Source organism: Canis lupus, chromosome 17, assembly GCF_011100685.1.
Source record: "Canis lupus familiaris isolate Mischka breed German Shepherd chromosome 17, alternate assembly UU_Cfam_GSD_1.0, whole genome shotgun sequence".
Lineage (NCBI taxonomy): Eukaryota > Metazoa > Chordata > Mammalia > Carnivora > Canidae > Canis > Canis lupus.
Genome location: NC_049238.1, coordinates 23,930,226 through 23,954,815, shown reverse-complemented (window position 1 = coordinate 23,954,815; position 24,590 = coordinate 23,930,226). Strand labels below are relative to the sequence as shown.

The window sequence follows — 24,590 nt, the reverse complement described above, 5'->3', positions numbered from 1 at the left end:
TAGATCAACTAAAAAGGAAAAAGAATCAGAGCACCTGGATGGTTCACTTAGTTAAACATCTGATACTTGGTTTTGGCTCAGGTTGTGATCTTGGGGTAGTGAGATGAAGCCCCAAGTCAAGCTCTGTGCTTGGGACTCTCTCTACCTCTCCTTCTGCCCCTGCCCTGCCAAAGTGAATAAATAAATCTGGAAAGAGAGAAAGAAGAAAGAAGAAAGGAAAGAAAGAAAGAAAGAAAGAAAGAAAGAAAGAAAGAAAGAAAGAAAGAAAGAAAGAAAGAAAGAAGAAAGAAAGAAAGAAAGAAAAAAGAAAGAAAGAAAGAAAGAAAGAAAGAAAGAAAGAAGGAAGGAAGGAAGGAAGGAAGGAAGGAAGGAAGGAAGGAAGAAAGGAAGGAAGAAAGGAAGGAAGAAAGAACCAGAATGACATGAAACTTCAATAACAGAACTGGATACAAGACAATGAAGTAAAATTTTAAAGTGTTGATGGAAAAAGAATTCAAATCTAGAATTTTATATCCAGATAAAATACCATTGGCTCAGTGGTTGAGCATCTGCCTTCAGCCCAGGGCCTGATCCCGGAGTCCTGGGATCGGGTCCCACATTGGGCTCCCTGCATGGAGCCTGCTTCTCCCTCTGTCTCTCTCTGTGTCTCTCATGAATAAATAAATAAAATCTTTAAAAAATAAAAATAAAATGTAAGTAAAATAAAAATAGTATCAGGTATATAAGGCTTTCAGATAGCTTATCCCCAAAGCCCTTTTTAAAACATATTTGGAGCTAACCTTTTAGTGCAGGAAGGAAGCTAGAAAAAAGCTCCAGAATAAACAGAAGAAAGAAGAAAAGAAGAAGAAGAAGAAGAAGAAGAAGAAGAAGAAGAAGAAGAAGAAGAAGAAGGAAGAAGAAGAAGAAGAAGAAGAAGAAGAAAGAGAAGAAGAGAATCGTCTCCTCTTCTTCCCTCACGCTCCTCAACTTCCTTCCTTCTCTGCCTTTCCCCTCCCTCCCTCTCGCTCTTTCTTTCTTTATTCTTCATTCCTTCCTCCATTTCGCTAGAAGGATGGAGGGAAATGTCTCTGTCCTTTAAAAACCTCAGAGAAACAGAATATAGCAACAAGACATTAAACTAATTGGTATTTTGAAAAGATTATAAAATATACAAATACAAGACAAAATTGATGAGGGGAAAAAAGAGAAGATGTAAACATGGAATAAACACTGAAAGAAACCACAAACACAACAAGAAGTCTTAGGAGCCAATGAAATTGATGTGATTTTGGCAAAATGTGATTTCCAAAATTAGAACAAGAATAAAGAGCACACTGAGTTATAAGTACTCAACTAAGAATTATGACACAATCAAAGACCTCCCCTCTTCCTGAAAAGCCCTAGGCTCAGATGGTTTTACAGGAAAGTTCCACCAACTTCTAAGGAAGAGATCATCACATGAGATATATCAATTGTTCTAGAAACTAGAGATCAGTTTCTCCTTTGTCGTAAGACTGGTGTAACCTTTATTACAAAGTCAGATAAGGATTGTAAAAAAAAAAACCCCAAACTATCAGGCTAGTTCATGTTTGAATATAGATATAAAAATTATAAATAAAATATTAGTTAACTGTATCCCACAATGTATTTAAAGAGTTATGACAGATTAAGGTTTATTCTAGAATATGGGAAACTTTAATGTAAAAGGAAAAATTATTAAGGTAATTTTTACCATTAATGAACTAAAGAAGAAAAATGTTGTGCATTTTATGTATTTAAAGCATTTGATAAACACCTTTGAATTTTAAAAAATCTCACAGAACTAGAGTAAATGTATATTTTCTCAACTTGATGAAGCCTATTTATTGAATATTTGTAACAAATATAATATATGGAGAAAGTTTAACTGCATTCCCTACTAGTACAGGTGCTTGCTATCACTGCTGTGGATCAACACAGGTACTGGAGGCTTAGCCAAAGCAATATAATTAGAACAAAGGAGAGCTACAGAAAGGAAAGAGAACTGAAAACAAATAATCAACAAATTATTAGTGCTAGTAAGAAAGCTCAGCAAGTTTGCTGAATAAAGATAATACTCCTAAGATGAATATCTTTCCTCTACATCAGCAATGGAAAGTATGTTAAAATAGGAAATATATTAAAAGTGTACATTTTTTTCAGAATAGTAAAAACAAAATTTGTTTTTACAAACTATGAAGTCTTTGAGAATCATTCTTACAAAGAAGCATCATACCTTTTAACAGAAATGATTTAAACCTACAGAATGGAAGTAAATGTTTGCAAATCATATATATGATGACTTTATTTTTATTTTTTTAAAAGATTTTATGTATTTATTCATGAGAGACACAGAGGGAGAGGCAGAGACATACCTAGAGAGAGAAGCAGTCTGCATGCAGGGAGCTTGATGTGGGACTCGATTCTGGCACTACAGGATCACGCCCTGGACCCAAGGCAGATGCTCAACTGCTGAGCCACCCAGGCATCCCTGATAAGGAGTTTAATGTCCAAAATATATAAAGAACTCATACAACTCGGTAGCAAAAAAAAATTTTTTTTAATTTTTTAAAGAGACATTTTCCTAAAGAAGATATACAAATGGCCTGTAGGGGGGTGCCTGAGTGGCTCAGTTGGTTGAGCGTCTGACTCTTGATTTCTCAGGTCATGATCTCAGAGATCATGAAATCGAGCCCCACATAGGGCTCCATGCTGGGCATGGAGACTGCTTGGGATTCTCCTTCTCCCTCTGCCCCTCCACTCATGTGCACGCTCTCTAAATAAATAAATAAATAAATAAATAAATAAATAAATAAAATAAAAGCCAATAGGTGAAAAGGTGCAACATCCCTAGATATCCCCATCTAGGGATAGGGATATCCCTATCAACATCCCTAGGTAGGGCAATTAAAATCAAAACCACAATGAGTTATCAGCTCACACCTGTTCGAATGTCCATGATCAACAAGACAACAACCATTGGTGAGGATGAGGAGAAACAGGAATGTTCATGCGCTGTTGGTGGGAATGTAAAATGGTGCACCACTATGGAAAACAGTATGGAAGTTCCTTAAAAGATTAAAAATAGAACTACCATATGATCCAGCAATCCCACTTCTGGGTATATTGTCAAAGGAAATGAAAACAAGTTCTCAAAAAGAAATCTACCCTCCCACATTCATTGCAGCATTCATCACAGTAGCCAAAATTGGAAACAACTTAAGTGTCCATCAACAGATGAATGGATAAAGAAGATGTGAAAAAAAAAAAAAGAAGAAGATGTGGTATATACACACATACACACTGGAATATTACCCAGCCATGAGAAAGAAGGACATCCTGCCATTTGTGACAACATGGATAGAACTTGAGCACATTATACTAAGGCAAACAAGTCAGAGAGAAGGACAAACACTGTATGATACCACTTATATGTGAAACCTAAAAAAGGTAACTCATGGAAATAGACAAATGGGTGTTTACCAGGGGCTGGAGGGTGGGGGAAACGGAGAAATGTTGGTCCAAGAGTATAAACTTCCAGTTGCAAGATGAGTAAGTCCTGGGGAATCTGCAGCATGGTGATTATAGTTAATAATACTGTATTATATACTTGAAAATTGCTAAGAGGATAAAATTTAAATGTTTTTTACCACAAAAAAAGAGATAGTAATTATGTGATATGAGGGAGTTGTTAGCTAACACTATGGTGGTATCATTTTGCAATATAGAAGTATATCAAATCATCACCCCTGTACACCTTAAACTTACATAATGCTATTATGTCAATTATATCTCAATAAATCTGGGGGGAAAAACTTGAGTGTGCATAGAAATCACCTGGAGGTCTTATTAAAATGCAGATCGAATACACTAGAACTAGATGTGCCTGATATTCTGTTCCCAAGTGATGGCAATGTTGCTGGTCTGGGGACCACATTGTGAGTAGAAATAAGTAGATCTGCACTGTCTAGTAGCGACCACTAGCCATATGAGGATATTTCAATTTTATTTTACATTAATCAAACCTAAAATTGAGCTCCTCTGTCACACAAGCCACATTGCAACTGCTCAATAGCCACATGTCACTAGTGGCTACTGTACAGAACAGCACAAAAATATAGAACATTTCAATTATTATGGAATGTTCCATTGGACTCCACTGCTCTATCATTCAACTATTAGAACATGCAAAACTCGTAGAGAGGATCAAGATCAAAGCAAGAGCAGCAGTGATTTACTGTAAATCTTATAACGAGTTAACTTGGACTTTTAGGTGATGGTTGAGGACTTGACCTAACTATCAGAGGAAAGCCCTGAACCTCAGTTAATTCTAAACATCACCATCACTGTGTTGGATCCAGGAGTCAAAAGCATGTACAGCAAATAAGCAAATAATATAAAATGAACTGGGAAACACCTCCAAGGTGAGAATTAAAGTCCAGAGCAAAAAAAATAAAAAAAATAAAAAATAAAGTCCAGAGCAATATAAGACAAATCAGAAGCCAGTAAGAATAAAGCAAATAAAATAGGTACAAGTAGCAAGTTATATATTTCAGGATGGCGGGGGTGGGGGGGGATGAGTAAAGCTTATCAATATAAGATGAGAAACCACTAGGAATATGGCAGAAGAAGGACCAGAGGTTAGTTAGGCTCTATGAGTTGAAAACAACAATGTCAAAAAGAGAAACACTTGTTGAAAGCATCACACAGTAGTAGCCAGAAATGTATCTGGATCTAGATCCCAAATGAATGAATGAATGAATGAACTAATAACTCAACCAAACAAATTGGAGATGGTGCCAAATAGGGGGCAGAGAAAGGGTCTGAGGGAGTGGGAATACAAATTGGAGATGAATGGGAAGATGAAATAGAAGAAATTAAACCAGCCAGAGAGGGTCTTTGCACAGCCTGATAATGGTGATATATTCTATGTTGAGAATGATGACCTTACATTTCTATACCAGAAATTTAAAAAGAGAGAAGGATCAGATGGAGAGGGATGGAAGATCTCTGATGCTGACACATTAGTGCAAGGTAGTGTCTTTCGAGCCCTAAGACTAGGTTCTGAGTTTGTTTTTTAACCACCGCGTGACTGAACAGATCAGTCCAGGCTGGTGACATTTCTTCATCTTGAATGAGGTTAAATGAGGTTAAAGGCATGTCTGTCCTACCTGCCTCAGGACTGGTGGCCTGATGAATAAAATTATGAATGTGACCTGAAGTTGCACCCCTGGGCAGAAGTATAAAGGGTTGTTCCTGTGATGACTGCCGGCCAGGGTAGCAGTCACAGGGCTTTGGGCTCTGTGGCTCCCTCTTGCCTTTCAGTTCTAAGCTATTTGGCCTGGAGGGGACTCTGTCCGTGGCCCCTGGGGCAGAAGGGAGGTGGGTCACATCACTGACCCTCACGCTTCTCAGCTGAGGTTCAGGGCTTTCGTCTGAGGACATAGGACCCCAGGGGATAGAGAGCCCTTCGGAAGCACACCGCACTGGGATGGAGTGTCCTAACATCAGGGCACTCCCCTCTCCCTCCGTGTATCACCTCAGGGCCAGCCAGCGGCCTCACCCCAACTCCCCAGCACAGGTGTCTGCGTGGCCACCTTGTCACCAGCTCACATGCTAGTGAGAGATGATGTTAGGGGAGCAGCCTGCCAACTCACTTCAACTAACCTAACCTGTGTGCAACTTGCAAGTACACTTTATAGTTTGCAAACTGCTTTTACCCGATGATTCCAATAGTCCCACGAGGCCGTCGTCAGGATCTTCTTTTCCTCCATGTGGGAGCAGGCCGAGAGAGGAAAGATGACACAGCACACCGATGCCCCAAGTCGGGGATTGTTTATATTCCAGTCCTGTGCATGTTCTGGTGTCCTGTGCTGCCGTGAGCCTTCTGGGTGGAGGCCACAGCTGGGAGGGCTCTTCTCCCCGTACCCTGAACTTCAGGTGTACGCTGCCTGAAATGGGCCTTCCCAGCGGTCCATGGGAAGCAGGTATGGTCCTGCTTTTCCTCTGGGTTGTCTCTCAGTGAAAAGATCTTACTGTACTTAGTCCCGGGGCCCACCTGGGTTTTAAAGGATGTACGCATCCAGAATGGCAGGTTTCTGCTGCCTCCTGGTGACTCCTGAGCATTGCCCTGGCAGTTAACCCATTGCCCAATTCCACCAAACCCATGCCTTCTTCTTTGAGATCGGTTTCTTTCTTAAAGATAAAGACTCTGAGGGATTTTTCAGTTTTTACTATATCTGAACAGAATACAAATCATGATCTCATACTATGAGCCTCAGATGAAAAGTCAGGAAACCTGGACTCAAGCCACTTGTCTTTTGTGGGATATTGGACAAATCTTTGAGCCTCATTTCTCTTATTTGTAAAGTGGGAATGCTGCCTACATCCTGGAAGGATTGTGAGGGTTGAGCGGCAGGATGTGCCCGAGTGTCACGGAGTGGGGCTCCAGGACAGTACAAGTTATTATTTGCTCATCCTCATTGCTCTGCAGGATTGTCGCCCCTGCACTTGTGAGAGACTCCTGAACTCAATTCAAGTATTTCAAAGATTTGTAGAATTGGAAGGCAGTGAAAGGCAGGCCGCAAGGCAGTCTTCAGAGGTTCCCTGTAAGGCTCATTAAAAGTAGCAAACACCTCAAGCATTGCTCAAATACTCCTGTTCCAAATCCTCACCTCGTATCCACTGGAAAAAAGTTTCTAGTACAAAACTCACCTCTCAAGAAGCAGTCCATTTCCTCTTTGAGCAGCTCTGCCTGGGAGGAGGTGCTCTCTCCCTGGTGGGTGAGGACGGCACTTGACTACACTTGTAGAGTCCCAGAAGTGAGGTCAAAGGGAAGGCTGGGGGCCTATGCTATTTTTCTGCCCAAATCCATTTACTTTACTCTTTGGTGGTTTAATTTAAGTTGGGGGCTACCTGGCTTTCCCTTTATTAAAATATCTCATTCATGAATTTCCCCTCTGTAAAGTGGCTTTTGGAGTAATAGACTTCTGCCTCACAAAGCAGGAGTTCTTGAGTAGGTCTCTTGGCCATTCATAGCTCAGTGTGGAGTCCATACCTGGGAGGAGCCGTGAGCGGACCAGTTGAGAATATCTGGGAAGAAGAGCACCCAAAGCCAGGGGTTGGAGAAGTATCCAGAAGAGGTGTAAGAGAACAGTGGAGAAGGTGGCAGCAGTCATTGGACAGTTTAGCAGAGGAGATGCTGAAAATCCTCTCATACTCAGCTTTGGCCATGGTGGGAACCATAAGAATCACCCAGTCTGGAAGGCTACACAGTTCCTTGCATTCTTATTGAACCTGAGTTTGTAACTTCTGGGAGGAAGGGGAAGGGAAAAGAACGACCATGGAGGACCAGGTCCCCTCATTCCTGTCTCTCCTTTTTTATTTGTTCATTACAGCAATGTCTCCCTGTTTCACTACTTGTGGGGTCTTTAGATAAAATTAATTCTGCATGTTTTATCTCCCCTGCTAGATAGTGGGTGCTTTCAGAGTAGGACCTGGGACTGATTTACTCATGTCTCTGGAGCCTCTCAGAGTACCAGGCATACAGCAGGTGCACAAAAAATGTCTGTTGAATTTAAATGGCCAGCAAGGCATCTAAGTCATTTAAAGTTGGAAACTTGACATCAGAAAAAAAAAAAGAAAGAAACTTGACATCATTTAGTTTAGTACTTCTCAAACCTGGATGTGCATTAGAATTATCTTGGGAGCTTTAAAAAAAATATTAGTGCCCTGGTCCCTACTTGGACCAATTAAATCGGAACCTTGATAGCAAGATTTTCATAGTTTAAATGCCCAGAAAGAGCTCATTACCTGAAGGCCGGATGCAGTGAATCCTTTTATAAAACTGAGATCACTTTCTAATGCATGAAAATTATCCATTGTATTATGTTTGAGTTATCTTGCAATGCATTTTCTTAAAGTGGAGCCCATATACACAAAATATATAGAAATTGAAATTTTTAAAAAGGAAGTAGGAAATAAAAGGAAAAAGGTAATTTTCACTGGGTATTCAGAGACTTGCCCATTCGTGGAATGGCAAAAGATTCAGTATAATATAATGCTTGAGCTGTCTTTTTTTCTTTTTTAAAGGAGACAAATAAGGCTAGGGATGGAATGGAGTCAGAGAAAGAAAACACCCACCTTCCAGTAAGAGTCATTGCGTGACCTGTTGGGGTAGATTCTCGTCCATAGACACTTTCTTTGGAAATATGTACATATCTGAAGGTCTTTATGTTGGAGTAGAAGTGATACAAATCTAAGTGTGGGTCTTAGTTATATTGAAGTATCTGCTCAGAGAAGCTTGCATGAGCGCCTTGCCTATACAGACCCAGCTGCATGAAGATGGAAGAGGCTTTGCTGATCACAGCACTTCAGGACTAGACCAAGGTAGGGACAGGAAGCACTTGACACCTGTTCCTCTAAGCATGGTCCTGAATCAGCAGCATGGACCTCCTCTGCTCATCACTAGAACTCCTGATCTGCATCTGCCTCATAACAATTCCTGGGTGACTGACAAACATGTGAAAGGTTAAGAAACATTGCCTTGAAGGATGCCCCTTCTGAGGACTGCCCCTGGCCTCTCATGGAGAGGCTTCATCTCTCCTTATTCGTCCCAGTAGCCAGAACGTAACTCTTCCAATATTTGAACAACCTTTCTGAGCCCTCCTGGTTTTTTTCTGTCTATAGGGAAAAGAAAAAAGAAAGGAAATAGCTGTCATTACTGATCTGAGGCCCAGAGGGAGAGAGGAAGAGATCAGAAGTCAACATCTGTGATTCTGCAAATAGAAAATGAGATGTTTCCCAGGCGGGCTGGGAAGGGATCTCGGGTGCGTGGCTGACCCTCTGTGGTCCCATTGGAGGTGGCTGGGCTCCATCCAGAGCCTTTAGAGGGAACCCCAGGGCTGCCCTTGCTGGGGCAGCAAGAATGCTCAGCCAAGCTCCTGGGGGGAACTTGAGGCAGATCTGCCAAGGCATAGGCACCAGCAGGGCGGGTCACCGGCAACTCTTCTGCTCATTGGAGGCCTTCAAGAAGGAGTAGGATGAAATAGCCCCTGGGTATAGGACACTCTGTACAGGTAATAGGCCACTTACCTCCTCCTCACCCCTAGCTCTGTGCCAGTGCCTTGTCCTTCCTCTGTCTGGGGATCAGGTCTGTTTAGAAAGTGACATAGAGTCTCAAGCCTTCTTTCTGCTGCTCTTGTCAAGTGGTTTTTCCAAGAGAAAAGCCAGAGTGTTAGACAGTAACAGAGCAGCCAGCAAACTGGGCTGGGGACAAATATGGGGGTTGGAGGAGTGAGGGGATTAGTTTCAGAGATTTGCTCTCCCAGAAATCCTTGTAATCCATACCTGGACGGGCATCCCCATCAGGGCTCCCCACACTCTCCCAGTGTGTCCCTCCTCTTTTAACTTTCCACCCTCTGGGTAATCTGTTCTATAGGGCAAAGTGCCCGTGTGTATCTTTGTTCCCCTTCACCACCACACTTGGCTCGCAGCTGTGCATGCCCATCCTTCCCATAGCCACGGACCTCCAACCAGACAGGCTAACCTTGGCTCAGATGCAATTTCCCTTTCCTTGTTCTAGACTTCTGGCCAAGAGTGAGCCTCAGATTCTCTGGCCTCAGGAACATCAATTCCTCCTAGAGGGCTCCTATGGGGAGGGCATTGGGGAAGAGGGTTAGAACGGGTGCTGTGCTATGCCATGCCGTGTCCTCCTCACCCCGCAGCTCCTCTCCACGAAGGTAGAGGAGGCTGGGAGCAATTTTGGGACTAAGAGGCCCTGACCTGGATGCTCATCGCTGCCTGGGTTTGTGCCTTAATTACTTAAGAGGCAGAACTGGGTATTATCAAGCAACTATTCACTTCTGACCCAGTACCAGCCAAACAAGCAAACGTGGACACGTTCCCGACTTGCAGTTTAAGAGAGGAAAAGAAATACTTTCTTTCTCTGGATATTTTTTTCTAGATGTTCAAGTTATGGTTTACTGAGGCATAAAACTTTAAATGTTGGTGTTCTTTAACCAATAATTCCATCTTCCTGAGGACATATCAAAAGCACAGGGCCACCCAGATGTCCACGACATTGCCACCCAAGATAGCATAGTGTTCAACAAGCTAGCAAAAATGGTCAATGCAAGTAGCTGGCATGAATGTTCAACAACAAGAATATGGTTAAATAAATTATGACATGGTTTTATGGTGGACAGTGATACCCATTAAAAGTAATGCTTTCCAAGAATTTTAATGACTGGGAATATATAAGAATCAAGTTAATAGAAAAAAGTGGGATTCAGAACTGCATAAAAAATTAATTACATCTGTGAAACTATATATAATATAGATGTGTATATCTCTGTGTGTGTATATATAAAATGTAATAGAAAAAAGACTAAATCCTAAATATTAATAGTACCTATCTGTGGATTTTTAAATTATGGCTTTATTTGTCTACTTGTTTTCTTTTTTCTTATTATTTTATTAGTTTAAGAGAAAGAGAGAGCACAAGCAGGGGGAGCAGCTGAGGGAGAGGGAGAAGCAGCCCTGACAACGTGGGGCTCAATCCCAGGACTCCAGGATCATGACCTGACCCGAAGGCAGACACTTGACCAACTCAGCCACGCAGGCACCCCTACTTGTTTCCTTATTGAATCTTTTCTATATTTTTCACATTTTCTTGTAAAAATTTTAAAATGTGTTCTAGGGGAAGGCAAAGGGTTCTCTTTACTCCCCGCTACCATCAGTCCCCAGGGTGTTGGTGGCCCATGGGCCTGGCTCACCTCCTCAGTGGGGGCACAGCTGAGTCCACTGCCCTCCTCCTGAGTCCATCACCCTCCTAACCCTGCCAGGCCGTCTTTTGCTTCTCCAAATCTAAGCCAGCAGTGTGTGCGGCTCTGCAGGCCACCAACCAGTCCTGCATGTCACCTGCATCATTGAAAGAAAGGGAGGCCAATCTTCCCTCCTCACCTGGGGACTCCAGGCCCAACACTGGATGCACAACAACCACTTTATGTAGACTGCTCGACCAGCACCCACAGTTGTCTGAGGTCTAATCCCCCAAAGGTCTTTATTTTGTATCACGCACAGAGGTTCTGGCTCTCCATCAAACCCACTGGATAGAGTGAGGGGCCCAGAGGCACACGGACAAATGCCAAGAGTCTATGAATTTGTCCATGTCCACTGTGGTAAGGGCCAGTGCTGGAGGTGGGCGCCCTGTACCAGGACGATGAGAGGCTCTCGTGCAGAAACTCTGGGTTCTGGTCCACTTCTGGCCACCTCTGCCTCACCAATTAACAAATATATATTCACAAGGGCTGGAAGTAAACTTAGAGAAATGGTAACTCCCCATCTTAAAGATGGAAAACACAAAGGGCCAGAGAAGTGTGGGGACCTGCCCAAAGTCACTCTGGTGGGAATTTGCCATTTGGGCCAGCTGCCATCTAAAAACTTTCCTCTGTTGAGGTGGGGGAGGTCTCCTGAGATTGCTGGGAAGCAGGGCCCCCCCTCCCTGGAAACTGGAAGCTAAGGAACGTCAGATACTTTGCACCTCAGCCCTGGCAGATAGGGAATGGGCTCCCAGCCCTGGGAGCTCACTTCTTGGTGGTCAGTGCTGCTGCCTGAATCGTAAGGGATAAGATAAAGGTGTGAAATGAGGCAGCAGGGGGGCAGCAGTAGCATAGGCAGCGGTGCCCACAAAGCTAGTGGCCAGTGGCCAGTAGGGATGGCGTCCTGAGAAGGCCTTCTTCCTTACTGGGTTGGTTTCCTTTCGCTGCTGTAACAAGTTACCACAAATGTAGTGACTTCAAACAACACAAAGTGACTATCTTATAACTCTGGAGATCAGAAGTCTGAGACAAGTCTAACAGGGATAAATTCAGGGTGTTGGCCAAACTGGTTCCTTCTGGAGGCTCTGGGAAGGATCCATTTCCTTGTCCTTCCCAGCTTCTAGACAAGGCCTTCTCTTGCATTCCTTGACTCATGGCCCCTTCATCTGTCTTCAAAGCCAGCAGCAGAGTACCTTCAAATCTCTTTCTGACCTCTCCTTCCAATGTCACATCTCTTTCTCAGACTCTGACCTTCCTGCTTCCCTCCTTGAAGGACCTTTAAGATGACATCAGGCCCACCTAGATAATCCAGGATAATCTCCCCATCTCAGTATCGTCATTTACTCACATCTGCAAAGCCTGTTTTTCCATGTAAGGTAACATATTCACAGGTTCCAGGGATTAGGACCTGGATGTCTGCCAAGTACCATTATTTGGCTGATCACACCCTCCAATAAATTCTCAACCTGTTTCAGAAAACCAAGAAAGGTTTCAATTACCATTGACCCTTGAACAACATGGGGTTAGGTGTGCTGACTTCCTGCACATATGAAAATACACATATAACTTTTGATTCCCTAATAATTTAACTATAGCCCACTGTTGACTGGAAGTCTTACCAGTAACAGTTGATTTACACATTTCGTGTATCACATACTATGTTCTTATGGTAAAGTAAGCTAGAGAAAAGAAAATGCTGTTAAGAAAATCACAAGAAAGAGAATATACATTTATGGTACCGTACTGTATTTATCGGCGACAATCCACATGCAAGTGGACCCCCGTGGTTCAAACTCGTGTTGGTCAAGGGTCAGCTCTGTTTGCCACTGAAACCCCTGACTCGCGTTGTCACAATGCTTGGAATGGTCAGAGCTGGAGCCGGAGTCTGCTTCCTTTGGAGGAAACAGAACCTACAGAGAGTCAGCTGGACACGGAAGAGAGTCATCCCCAGCATCTTGCACACCTGCTGGACTCCCATCCCCTCGGCCTCTGCAGAAATCGGGCTCGCTTTCCTGCTGCCTCACCGCAGGGCAGGTGCTCCTCCAGGGTTTCTGGATAATCGGCAGGCAACACGCCAGAACACGAGAGAACAAATCCACACTCTCAGATTCAATAATGCCCTTTCCAGATAACCAGCTGAGGAAATAGGGACTCAGAAGGCCCAGGAAGGCACCAGGGCCCAGGGCCCTGCAGGCTTCGGGGGACAGGCCCTCTCCACCACTCCCAGGCAGGGGGGCCTGCCCCTGCCTGCCATCAGGCTCACCCTGTGTGCTATGACCCTCTGGGTCAAAACCCCGTCACTCCGTCACCCTGGAAACAGAGGGCACTGTGAATGGACGCAGCAGCATAGAAATCCATGGAAATGGGGATGAGGCCTCAGGTCTCACACAGCAGAGGAAGGGAAGAGGCAATACAGGAGATAGAGAATTTCCTCCCTCGCTCGCTCTCTCCCTCTCCTTCCTTCCTTCTCTCCCTCTTTCTGCTCCATCTCCCTGCTCCCTCTACCTCCTCCTTTCCCCTCTCTTCTCCCTCCTCCCCCTCCCTTGACCTCCTTCACTGCCCTCCCCCTCTCCCTTCTCCCATTGTCCCCTTCCTCCTGACCCCTTCTCCCTCACTCTCTCTCAGCATCATCACTTCTCTTCAGCCATCTGTTCCATTCACCTCTTCTGTTTTTCATCTCAATGTGGCCCAACCCAGCTACCCCAGCCCTGGAGTCTCCATGACCTTCTAGCATAGGGCCCACTCCAGGTGGTAAGTTGCCTTTCTGTCTGGTATTTAGGCTCAGTTGTTTGATCAAGCTTCACTACTCATGGGGCAGCATGTGGACAGCACCTAGACAGGTGGAGTCCCAGGGCCTGCTGCTCACCCATCAGCTGAACCACCAGAGGCCCTACCCTAGACCTGTTGAGTTGTACCTGCTGGAGAGTAAGGTTTGGGGATGCAGAGGTCAAAGACTCTCCCTAAGTGGCTCCTCTGCCTGGGTGGAGAAACCAAGGAAATTTGAGAAACCCAGGGGAGTAGAGTTGGTCTTCCTTTCCCCACCGTATGTGTTAAACCTGAGTTGTCTCAGACATGCACACTCTGGAGGAAGTGCTTATCTCTTGCTTTTTTTTCCCAGCATCATGGCCCATGCTGCTGCCCCTGGAATGGGCTGACATCTCAAGGCCGGAGCTCCAGGCTGGCTGCCTGCCGTCAAGCTCTCATCTCCTGCGGTGTCTGGCCAGGTGGCTGCCAGTTGGCCATGGGGTGGCAAAGAGCTGCTGACTTGGGCTGGGGAAAATGTTGAATGTGTGCCCTACTTGAGTAGAAGGCTCCCAGTACATGGGGGAACTCACACAGGGCCCCGCATTGGGACCACTGGACCCACAGCCAGGAAAGACCACTTCTGAGTTGAGCCAGGCTTCCCATTGTGATCAGCTGAGTCCACTAGGAATGGTGGGAAGAACTGGGAGACACAGGATGGATGTGAAAGCCTGAAGCTGCATGGGGGCCACACAGCTGAAGAGATCCCTTGGCAGGAGTGTGAAAGGGCTAAGTGTTTTACAGACTTGCACAATCCAATTCCGTGCACGTTTATTAAATCCTTGCAATGTGCTGAATATAAATGAGAGTAACTCCAGGCCCCGTCCTCTGGGGGGTGACCTACACAAAAGCCAGAGGTGGTGGCCCAGCAGCATCAAGTGCTCAAGGCAGAGAAAGGAAAGGGGGACACCAGTGAGGGCTAGTGTACTGTAGGCCGAGGGGGCATCTGAATAGAGCTCTGAAGAAAAAGGAGGTAGCAAAGGAAGACAGTGGGAGGGGGCATCCAGGAGGCAGGGAAAGAATGTCACGTGACCTGGGGACCACTCCTGGCCAGGGGAAGGGCCTGCTATATAATCTGTGGGCTCCATGCAAAATAAAACAGTCATGCTCCCCTTCCCACCAGCTGCTGGCCCCCACCTCAAATCAGAGGCCAGGTGACCCCCAGGGATTATGGGCTCTGCACCAGAATGTACCTGTACTCCCACAGGGGGAGGCAGGATATTCTGGCCAGGTCGCCTGTGCCAGCCCTGAAAGTGGACAACTGCTGACCCCCCATCTCATGTCATGAGATGTGGGTCCCACCCTGACCCTCTCCATGCCTGTACTTAACACCTCGAGTCTGTCCCAAGTGACGTAGGAGCCACCCCAGGGCAGAGGACAGCTGTGGCTGCAGGTCCGGGGTGGGGATGGGGCAGGCCACAGAGGACTGGAGCCCCAGGGCTCAGAGAAGAGGGTGAGATGAGGCTCCACTGTCCTGCCAGACTTCACTTACCAAAGACAAAATGACTAAGAATTTCAGGACAGCAAGGGCAGAGCATTGGATCCGAGAGCAGGGGCCCCCTTAGGAGCCATGGAGTCCTGTGCGACTGCACTGGTCACCTGAGCACGAAGCTGGCCCTCCCTGCCCAGGGGACCCCACCTGCAGCCCTCTCCTCCACCCTCGAGACCTTCATCCCCAGCTTCTGGAAGGCAGAGTTTAACAGCATCCATGCCCATGGGAGAGAAAACAAAAGGAGTGAAACCGGAAGCTGGTACAGATGTGCACAGAGGAGGCAACACTTGGTGTGGGGGGTACGGGGCAGACACAGAACACAGGCCACAGATACAGCCACCAGAACAAACAAAGCCTTCCCCACAAGCGAAATGATGTCCTATTGCTGTTTTTTTTCCCCCCAACAAAACTCTTACTTTGATTTTCTGCAGACTGTCATCTGACATTCAAAACTACATCAGTAGCATAAGGACAAATTGCTTGTAAATGAACGATTTTGGGGAGCTGTGGCAATGCTTTTGTTGGTGAACACTTTGTTGTAATACTAGTCTAAACAAGACTATACGCAAGAATATAAGACTCGTGACATTTTCCTAGTTTTCAATGTCAACTTAAAAATTGAGGTACTTTCATTTTTAAGCTGCCTACATTTACAAAGCCCTGTTCTCATGTTGTTCAGAAATGCCCAGTCATTGGTTCTTACAGTAGCCCCGTGAGCTTAGGGGGCGGAGTGCCTGTTACGCTATGGCCGTTGATCCTAAAAGTGCACCCACAGGCCTGGCTGTGAGTCCCAGTTCTGGGATCTAACCTCTCTGATCCTCAGTTTCCTTGTCTGTGAAATGGGAAAATTGAATCTCTCGTCTGTAGTTTTTGGGCGTTGTGCCTGATAAGTAGAAACGTCAGGAGTCACACCCGGTAGCCACACGTGGAGCCAGGCTGCTTGTGCTTGGCCATGCCCTCAGTCACTGGGGCCATGGGCCTCGACTTGCCCACTATGGCCACCCGCTGCCTCAAACATTCACACCACATCTGAATACCTTAGTCCATAAGGCAGCATCTTTCCCCGTTACCTTTTTTTTTTTTTTAACACTGATGAATCATGTGCTTACTTAACCTAAACTCTGCCCAACTCCATAACAAGCATATGCAGTCTTTTGAGATAGGAGGTGCTATTCTCCTAAGAAATAATCTTACTCCTGCCTTGAAATCTGGGGATTCTGAAGTGGCTCCTGTCTACTCCTAAGGTGGGAATCGGCAAAGTGCTCAAAAACTGTCACAAGACCATAAGACACCGGTGGGGCAGTCAACAGGAGGGCATGCTAACAGAATTACATCAAAGTATTTTTCTCAGGGTGAATTTCTTATCTCTGCCATCCTCTGGAATAAGTTAGTCCTCTGATTTCTATGGAAAATAAAAATTAAATTAGAAAGGAAGGAAGGTGGTCTGGAGCGGGTGCTAATATCCCCATTTCACATGTGGGCACGGAGGTTGGGGATCCCACAGCTCATAAGAGTAGGTTCATCCTCAGATTCTCAGTGGAAGATTAAGAAGCCCGTGTGAAGTGCTTAGCACATTAGCTCCATCAATAAGGAGGTGCGGAAGATGGGGGGAAGGGAGGGGACAACCCCCTCTGGCCACAGCTGCCTCCCTCCTTTTCCTCTGGTTTCACCGCCTTCAAGACTGTGTTCTGTACCAGGGCCACTGTGACGTTGCCCCTCCTCATCTCAGAGTCCCTCTTTGCTGGCCAGCCTACAGCCCTGGAATTACCCTCTTACCTGGATGGTGCCCTGCCACCATCCAGGCACTTTCATTTCAGGGTGACATTGAGGAACCCATCTGCACTCCTATTTCAGGGGAAGCATACAGTGGTAGGAGCTCGTGCCACCAAAGGTGCCCCCTACTGACCCCTCCTCAAACAAGACTCATGAAGAGAAGAGCACCTTCATGTCGTCAAGCTAACAAGCTCCAGATTGCAACCAGCATTTCTTCTTCCTTTGCATATGGACATCTCTTCCCCTATGCCTGGAACTCGGGGTAGTCCCATCCAATGGCCACTGTTCATAGGAGACAGTTTGGTGACCAGAGAAGGGAGAGCTAGGAGAGGCATTCTTCAGTTTATCAAGAGATGAGCCCTGGCATCTCTTTTTAAAAATAGATTCTTGTTTTGCAGTTTTAGGTTTGCAGCAAAATTGAGCAGAAAGTACAGAGAGTTCCTATATCTACCTACCTCCACTCACAAATAACTTCCCCCATATTAACACCCCTTCTAGACTAATAGGTTGGTTAAAATCAAAAAAGGCTATTTGAAGCATCATAGTCATCCAGAGTCTAGTTTACATTAGGATTCACTCTTGGTGTTGGATACTCTGTGGGTTTGGACAAACATGTAATGACGTATTTCCAGCATTATGGAAATATAAAATATATATAAAAATATATAAAAATATATATCACACAGAATATATATTTTTAAAGTTTTACTTATTTATTCATGAGAGACAGAGAGAAAGAGGCAGAGACATAGGCAGAGGGAGAAGCAGGCTCCAAGCAGGGAGCCCGATGTGGTACTCGATCCCGGGTCCCCAGGATCATGCCCCAGGCCGAAGGTGGCACTAAACCACTGAGCCACCCGGGCTGCCCCAGAATATTTTCATTACCCTAAAAAATCTTCTGTGCTTTGCCTGTTCATCTTCCCCTCTCCTTCCAGTCCCTGAAAACTGCTTTTTTTTTTTTTACACTGTCTATATAGTTTTACCTTTTCTAGAATATCATGCAGTTGGAATCATACAGCATGTAGACTTTTCAGGTTGGCTTCTTTCACTTAGTAATATGCATTTAAATTTCCTTCATGTCTTTTCATGGCTCGATAGCTCATTTCTTTTTAGCTCTGAAAAATATTCTATTGTCTGGGTGTACCACAGTTTACTGATCCATTCACCTACTGAAGGACATCATTTTGGCAATTATGGACAAATCTGCTACACACATGCTGTAATAGGAAAAACTCAGCTTTTCTCTCTGCTTCCCCCCTCCCACCCCCACACTGTGTCATTTTCATTTTCATGTGTGTCTCCTTTACCTTCACAGATAACACTTCACTTCTGATACTTCAGATCACCCAATGTGTGGAAATTTTTCCCTACGTGAAGCAATTATCCATGACACCAGGTGGGGGTCCTACAATTTAACTCACTTCTAACACTATCAACTTGATGACAGTGTCAGATCCCACTGGCTACACTGGCTAAGGGCTCAGTCCCACAAGACTGCTTCCACCCCACGTCAGATGCCAATCACAAACTGTAGGTTCCTAGGTTATTCACAACTTTTGTCTGGTTGGGCTACAAATCAGAGGTTTGCATGATTCCCTCCTCAGGTTTGATTAATTTGCTAGAGTGGCTACAGAACCCAAGGAAACACTTGACATTTACCAGTTTATCAAAAGATATGTTAAAGGCTCTCTGATCACCCAGCCAGCCTTCAAGATGACGCTGAAAGACAAGAAGCCTAAGAAGTCAACCTTGAAGTTTAACTTGGACCTCACCCATCCAGTAGAAGATGGAATTTTCGATTCTGGTCATTTTGAACAGTTTCTTCTGGAGAAATTTAAAGTCAATGGAAAAACTGGAAATCTGGGGAATGTTGTTCACGTTGAATGTTTCAAGAATAAAATCACAGTTGTTTCTGAGAAACAGTTCTCTAAAAGGTATTTGAAATAGCTTACCAAGAAATACCCTAAGAAAAACAATCTTTGTGACTGGCTTCATGTGGTTGCATCTGACAAGGAGACTTATGAACTTCGTTATTTCCACATTAGTCAAGATGAAGATGAATCTGAGTCTGAAGACTAGTGAAGCTGTCCCTTCCAGGGTTTTGCTTCCTAAGAAAACAAATGTAGCATGCAAAACAAAGAAACATCTAGAAATGGACTTCTGGTTTATTGGTGAATATCAAGCATTATACTCTGTAAAAAAAAAAAAAAAAATTAAAGGATAAAGATGAACAGCCAGGTAGGGTGAGGTCTGGGAGGGTCCAAGCACAGGAGCTTCTATTGTTGTGGATCTGGGGTACGTTACCTTCCTGGTTTGGATGTGTTCACTAACCTGGATGTTCCTCAAACACTAAAACATATTGGGATTTTATGTAGGCATGATCAATCAGTAACTCCATTTTCAGTTCTTCTCCCTTCTCAAGAGAATGGGGGACAGGGCTGCAAATTCCAAACTTCTAGTCATGACTTTGTCTTTCTGTGATCAGCCCTCCCCAGGACCCATCCAGGAGCCTCATTAGAACAAACACATTCCTATCATCCAGGAATTTGCCAGGTTTTCAGAAGCTCTGTGTCAGGAACCAAGATCAAAGACCAAATGTCAGATTGAAAAAAAGATGTTCCTAATGCCCTTAGTATCCAGAGAATTTCAAGGTCTTCAGGAGCTCTATGTCAGAAATGCAAAAGGAAGCAAAGACCAATATATATTTTTCTATTATATGTGTCCATGTACAAGTTTTTCTGTGGCCATGTTTTCTAGGCACCTCGTTTTTAAGAAAGTATAAAGCAGAGGGAGGTCAAGGTTTTTTCATAGATTGTGGGTGAATTGGAGGTGACTTGATAACTTGTGACACCTTGAGACTGGAATCACTTTTGACAACCAGCAATGGAAAGATGACATAGGATTTCCTCCTCTAAAAGGCTTTCTCTGAACTTCCTTCCTTCTATCTTCAGCTCCAGAAACCCCAGCTCTTTCTCAGCAGGCTCACAGCTTCTGAAAGTTCTCATGAGCCCATACTTACAACATTCCATTTTCCATACCAGATCGTGAGGACTCGAGCATAGAGGACTGTGCCTTATTCATCTTTGTGTCCTCGGATCCTAGCGATTACTCCAAAAATATTTCATGGATGCATACAGAAAGGAGGAAATTCTGCCTTCTACTCTAGAAGCTGAATCCAAATTTCCACCTGTACCTATAGCTGAATTGGTTTGTGTTTTACTAACTCTTTTGCCCCATTATTCAAAGGGCTTGTTAAAAAAAAAAAAACAAAAAAACTCATCCATTTATTGATGAAATAAATATTGATGAAAAAAAACAAAACATTATTGATGAAAAAAAACAAAAAAACTCATCCATTTATTGATGGCTTGCTAGGCAGAAGGTGGTATTGTTTTTCCACTGGGTTGCAAATTCCAAAGTCACAGAACATGTTCCTAAGCCAGGAATAGAACCGAGGTCTTCTATCTCAAAGCAATCTGTTCTGTCATCAACTTGAGCCCAATCTCTCTGGAGCAGTCACTCTTTAGACAAAGAGTGAAGTTGTTATAATATCAGAGAGGGACAAACTTCAGCCAACAGCATCATTATTCTACAATATGCCAGCTACTACTGGAGGTTAATTGCAGCTGAAAAGATGAAGGACTGGCCAGCCTTGCCTTACAAAGCACTGTAAGGTGGAGCAGAGGGGCTCCAAGCCTGTTGCCCAGCCTGGCCCATTCCCTTTCTCATACTGCAGCTAAGGGATTAGAAAGCTGGGTGCCATACCTGAATTACCTGGTTTAGTCTTACATCAGGTGAGATGTTGCTGTTGTCCTGTTTCACAGATAAAAAAAATCCAAGGATCCAGTTTGATTTGCCCAAGATCATCCAACTTGTAAATAGCAAAAACCAGGTTTTACCCCAGATCTAACAAATCCAAACCCATGTGTGTTACTGTCCCATGGCTGCAATAACAAAGTATCACAAACTGGGTGGCTTAAAACAGTAGAAATATATTCTTCTGTAGTTCTGGAAGGTATGAGTCCAAAATCAAGGTGTCAGCAGGGCCATCTCCCTCTGAGGCTCTAGAGAAGAATCCTTCCTTGCCTCTTCTAGCTTCTGGTGATTGCCAATAATCCTTGGTGCTCCTTGGTTTACAGATACATCACTCCAATCTCTGCCTCCATCTTCATTTGGCCTTCTCCCCTGTCCCTGTATCTCTGTGTCCAAATTTCCCTCTTCTTATAAGGACACCAGTCATATTGGGTTTAGAGATCACATTAGATTTAGAGATTATCCTGTATGACCTCTTCTTGACTTGATTACATCTGCAAAGACTAGTTCTAAATAAGGTCACATTCATAGGTTCCGGAGGCTAAGATTTGGACATATCTTTTTTTTTGGGTGGGGGACACAATTCAACTCATAACACCACGTTTTCCCCTATTCTATCAGCTGCCTCATATGAAACATGACTAAAATGGCAAAGGCTTTGCTCTCAGGCATTATTTGCTCTCAGTTCTGCTTGAAGACTTCACAATATGGCGGAAAGAAACAAGACTGGTTCTTGGGCTGTGGGTTGGGATCACAACTCTGCCCTACCCTGAGCCTCAGCTTCCATAGATATAGAGGATGACAGTTAGACTAGATAAGTATCAAGGTCTCATTAGAGTCTGATGTGATGGGCTGCAAAGACACTAATGACAAAATTTTAAGTAGCACCTCTCTTTGTCCAGATTATAGCGATTTTAACCCAATTCAATAAATATTTTCTTAGCACTTCTATGTACTCATCTCTAATTATATCATATTTTCCACAACTAGAAGTGTTCCTTTGAGCGTGATTGTGCCTAGAACCTAATGTGGGCTCAGGAAATGCTTATTAAATAAACAGTGTGATAGAGTGGTAGGAATACAGGAGACAGAAGATGAGAACATTGAATTATGTTGACATGCTCACCAAGTGCTCTATGGGTTTGTGCCTTATTTCCCCGAAAGGAGTATATCCTCTGGTGAGGAGATTCTTCCTCTGTTCTTTGCAATGCTGGGACCAGAGATGCAATACATGGTTTACTTCCCTGCCTCCTTATTCATTTTTACATAAACACACACACACAAACAATCACATCATACTTGTTGGGTGTTTTTTGTTATGGTTTCCTTTCTCCCCCACCCTCTTCAGTCCTCACTAGCACTCCATATCCTTCTGGGGGTAACTATATTAACAACTTGGTGTGTTTCTTTCCATATATGTAGACTCATATACAGGCAATGTACATAAGTACTCATGCACATAAATAGGGAGGTTGTTTGTCATTGTCTTATATGATAGGATCATATTTTAGATACTTGAAAAGCTAAAATATCTTGCTGGTAGAAATCTACCCACGTTCATTGGTGGTGACTCTAACTGTAATTTTCATTGGATGCACACTGTTTCATGGTGTAGGTGTACTGCACCTGTAATTTATTTAGCCATTCCATGGCAGATGGACAGTATTTGATTTGCTGATCCCTTGCTCTTGAGAAAGAGAGTTGCTGAGAATTCTCTGATCTTACTGCCAAATTATATTGTCCTCATTTACCACCTTCCTCCCCTCTCTCCCCCCAGGTGTCCACATGAGCCCAGCTGGTACTCAGAGTTCTGTCTTCTCCCATTGAATCTGAATCCACATAGTTCTATTTCATCTTAATGGGATCTGAGGCTTTTAAAAATGGAATCCAGACATTCTGGGCTGTTTCCAAAAGAGATGACTTTTTACTTAATGGCATCAACCCCACTAATCTTGTCTGAAATGTAATCACATCAGACAAGAGAAGAAAATGCTATTTTTTGAGGGAAATGGAATGAGTTGTCTACAATCAAACACATCTCCTGTTGATCAGGTGCCCTGAAATAAGGGAGGGACAGAACCTGACCTGGAAGCTGGCCTTCTGATTTGAAGTCACACTGCCTGGGGATCCTTCTCAGAGCTCCAGTCTTCAGCTGCATCAAGAGAGTAACAACCCAGTTGCTTGTTTGTTGAAAACTTTTTAAATTGCAAAACATAGCCATATATGTAAAAGTGTATAAAACATAAATGTTATAATGAGCTTAATAAATTACTATAAGTGGTCAACTGTGTGGCTACTTCCAGGTCAAGAAACAGAATATTATCTGCATTCCAGGAGCCTTCTCCTGCCCATCTCTGGTTATAACCCCTTACCTCCTCCCCAGAGGCAGCAGTGTCCTGATTCTCATGAGAATTACCTCCGTGCATTAAAATAATAACTTTTGCTCAAAAAATGTATATATATTTTTTAAAATTTGGCCCTTTCTTACCAAGCTATAACATACATATAGGAAAATGCACAAATCTTGCTGAACTTTTGCATAGGAATATACCTGTGTAATCACTACTCAACTTAAGAACATTTCTAGCACTCTAGCAGACTCTTTTGTGACCATCCTCAGCCAATACTCCCCAAAGGCAACTACCATTCTGATAAGTTTTATCTGTTTTTAAACTTAACATAAATGGAAACTTGTACTTGGAGTCTGTTTTTTTCCCCACATTCAATAATACCTGAGACTCTCCCATGTTGTTGCATGTAACAGTAGTTGGTTCTTTTTTACTGTGGTGTAATATTTCATTGTATGAATATGTTCCCCAATCGGGATCCCTGGGTGGCGCAGCGGTTTAGCGCCTGCCTTTGGCCCAGGGCGTGATCCTGGAGACCCAGGATCGAATCCCACGTCAGGCTCCCGGTGCACGGAGCCTGCTTCTTCCTCTGCCTGTGTCTCTGCCTGTCTCTCTCACTGTGTGCCTATCATAAATAAATAAAAATAAATAAATATGTTCCCCAATATTTATCCATTCTACTGATGAACAGTGAGTTGTTTCCAAGGTTTTAAGTATTATAAATAAATACGAGTAAAGCTTCTATTCTTCTTCTTCTTCTTCTTCTTCTTCTTCTTCTTCTTCTTCTTCTTCTTCTTCTTCTTCTCTCTCTTCTTTTTTAGTTTAAATAACAGAAATTTATTTTCTCACAGTTCTGGAGGCTAGGAGTCCAAGATCAAGGTGTCATCAGGATTGGTTTCTGATGAAGGTTCTCTTCCTGGTTTGCAGATAGTTGGTTGCTTTTTCGCTAAGTCCTCACATGGTCTTTCCTGTGTGTGTGTGTGTGTGTGTGTGTGTGTGTGTGTGTGGTGTCTCTTCCTCTTCTTATAAGAACACTAGTCCTATTGAATTAGGTTCTACCCTTATGACTTCATTTAACCTTAGTTACCTTCCCTCTACTTTTGCTTTTTTTTTTTTTTTCTATGCACATTCTTATGCATGTCATTTTGGGACTAATATGCTTGTTTCTTTTGGGTCTGCTGTACCCAAGAATGTAATTGCTAAGTGACAGAGTAGGAATATATTTAGCTCTTATAGTACTTCAGATGGATGTCCAAGTAGTTGTACCAATGTGTACTCCCACTGCTATTTTATGAGAGTTCCAGTTGTTCCACATCCTCTCCAACATTTGGTATTTTCAGTCTTGTTAAGTTTATCCATTCTGGTGGGTATGTAGTGATACACTGTTATAGTATAAATTTGCATTTCTTCTTTAGTAGCCTTGAATACTAGCATGTATGGCTTGAAAGAACCTAAAGACTACTCCAATTCCTCCTTTCAGAAGAGAAATAATAAACAAAATGGACCCAAAAAGGTATTACTTTTCCAGTATCCATAGTTAGTTCA

General features: G+C 43.7%; 1 pseudogene; it reads left to right on the top strand.

The window, feature by feature from the left end:
• The first annotated feature begins 18,597 nt into the window (after positions 1–18,597).
• LOC100688586 lies at positions 18,598–18,963 on the top strand (annotated as a pseudogene).
• The last annotated feature ends 5,627 nt before the right edge of the window (positions 18,964–24,590 follow it).